This window comes from Arachis hypogaea, chromosome 16, assembly GCF_003086295.3.
Source record: "Arachis hypogaea cultivar Tifrunner chromosome 16, arahy.Tifrunner.gnm2.J5K5, whole genome shotgun sequence".
Taxonomy (NCBI): Eukaryota; Viridiplantae; Streptophyta; class Magnoliopsida; order Fabales; family Fabaceae; genus Arachis; species Arachis hypogaea.
Window position 1 is genome coordinate 65,926,583 of NC_092051.1, and position 2,579 is coordinate 65,929,161.

Consider the following 2,579-nt stretch of genomic DNA (forward strand, 5'->3'; position numbering starts at 1 on the left):
AAATTTGGATGATTTCTCCATGATGAGTTATAGGTGTTTCCATAAGGTTCACCTAAGTAATTCACCTCTGCTATTGCAGGGTTCTCAGGATCATAAGCTTCTTCTACATAAGAAGCCTCTTGAGTACTGTTGGATGCAGCTTGCATTCCATGCAGACTCTGAGAGATCATATTGACTTGCTGAGTCAATATTTTATTTTGAGCCAATATGGCATTCAAAGTATCAACTTCAAGAACTCCCTTCTTCATAGGCGTCCCATTACTCACAGGATTCCTTTCAGAAGTGTACATGAACTGGTTATTAGCAACCATGTCAATGAGTTCTTGAGCTTCTGCAGGCGTTTTCTTTAGGTGAATGGATCCACCTGCAGAAGTGTCCAGTGACATCTTTGATAGCTCAGATAAACCATCATAGAATATATCCAGGATGGTCCATTCTGAAAGCATGTCAGAAGGACACTTTTTGGTCAACTGTTTGTATCTTTCCCAAGCTTCATAGAGGGATTCACCTTCTTTCTGTCTGAAGGTTTGAACATCAGCTCTAAGCTTGCTCAGCTTTTGAGGAGGAAAGTACTTGGCTAAGAAAGCTGTGACCAGCTTATCCCAAGAGTTCAGGCTGTCTTTGGGTTAAGAATCCAACCATAATCTAGCTCTGTCTCTTACAGCAAAAGGGAAAAGCATGAGCCTGTAGACTTCAGGATCTACTCCATTAGTCTTAACAGTATCATATATCTGCAAGAATTCAGTTAAGAACTGAAAAGGATCTTCAGATGGAAGTCCATGAAACTTGCAGTTCTGCTGCATCAGAGAAACTAATTGAGGTTTCAGCTCAAAGTTGTTTGCTCCAATGGCAGGAATGGAGATGCTTCTTCCATGTAAATTGGAATTAGGTGCAGTAAAGTCACCAAGCATCCTCCTTACATTATTATTATTTTCGGCTGCCATCTCCTCTTCCTATTCGAAAATTTCTGAAAGGTTATCTCTGGATTGTTGTAATTTAGATTCTCTTAATTTTCTTTTCAGAGTCCTTTCAGGTTCTAGATCTGCTTCCACAAGAGTGTTCTTATCCTTGCTCCTGCTCATATGACAAAGAAGAAGGCACAGAAAAATAATAATAATAATAGAGATCCTTTATACCACAATATAGGGATCCCTGTGTGAGTAGAAGAAGAGGGGGAGACAAAGAATGTAATATAATGGAAGAAACACAACTGTGAGGATGGCAGAGATGTGAGGTGAGATGTTAGGATATGAATGAATAAATAGAATAAGATGAGAGAGAAGGAGGGAATTTTCGAAAATTATTTCTGAAAATGAGTTAGTGATTTTTGAAAATGGTTTTTTTTTTTGAAAAATGTTAGTGATTTTCAAAAATTTTTGAAATAAAAAATAAAAATTAAAAATAATTAGTTAATTAAAAAGAAATTTTGAAAAAGAGGGAAGATATTTTCGAAAATTAGAGAGAGAGAGTTAGTTAGGTAGTTTTGAAAAAGTTAAGAAACAAACAAAAAGTTAGTTAGTTAGTTGAAACAAATTTTGAAAACCAATTTTGAAAAGATAAGAAGTTAGGAAGTTAGAAAAGATATTTTGAAAAGATATTTTTGAAAAAGATAAGATAAGAAGATATTTTTGAAAAGATATGATAGGAATTAGTTTTGAAAAAGATTTGATTTTTAAAATCACAATTAATGACTTGATTCACAAGAAATCACAAGATATGATTCTAGAACTCAAAGTTTGAATCTTTCTTAACAAGCAAGTAACAAACTTCAAATTTTTGAATCAAAACATTAATTGATTATGTTATTTTCAAAAATTTGGTATAAAAATAAGAAAAAGATTTTTGAAAAATATTTTTTTGAATTTTCGAAAATAACTAAGAATTTTGAAAAAGATTTGATTTTTGAAAAAGATTTTGAAAAAGATAAGATTTTCAAATTGAAAATTTGATTTGACTCATAAGAAACAACTTGATTTTAAAAATTTTGAAAAAGTCAACCCAAATTTTCGAATTTGATGAGAGAAAAAGGGAAAGATATTTTTTTGATTTTTGAATTTTTATGATGCAAGGGAGAAAAACACTAAAAAGATGCAATGCATGAAATTTTTAGATCAAAACATGTGATGCATGCAAGAATGCTATGAATGTCAAGATGAACACCAAGAACACTTTGAATGTCAAGATGAACATCATAGACACAATTTTGAAAAATTTTTAATGCAAAGAAAACATGCAAGACACCAAACTTAGAATTCTTTAATGCTTAGACACTAAGAATTCAAGAATGCATATGATAAACATGAAAAGACACAAAACAAAAAATCATCAAGATCAAACAAGAAGACTAACCAAGAACAACTTGAAGATCATGAAGAACACCATGAATGCATGAGAATTTTCGAAAAATGCAAGATGCATATGCAATTGACACCAAACTTATAACATGACTCAAGACTCAAACAAGAAACACAAAATATTTTTTGATTTTTATGATTTTCTAATTTTTTTGGATTTTTATTTTATATTTTTCGAAAAATTCTTTTGAAAAAGAAAATAAGGATTCCAAAATTTTTAATATG

The 2,579-nt window shown here is 31.4% G+C and overlaps 1 non-coding gene across 1 annotated transcript; it reads left to right on the forward strand.

Moving 5' to 3' along the window:
• The first annotated feature begins 440 nt into the window (after positions 1-440).
• Positions 441-548, forward strand: LOC112760939 (small nucleolar RNA R71). Its single transcript, XR_003181351.1, has one exon. It is a non-coding gene; the product is annotated as a small nucleolar RNA R71 (small nucleolar RNA).
• Positions 549-2,579: the final 2,031 nt, after the last annotated feature.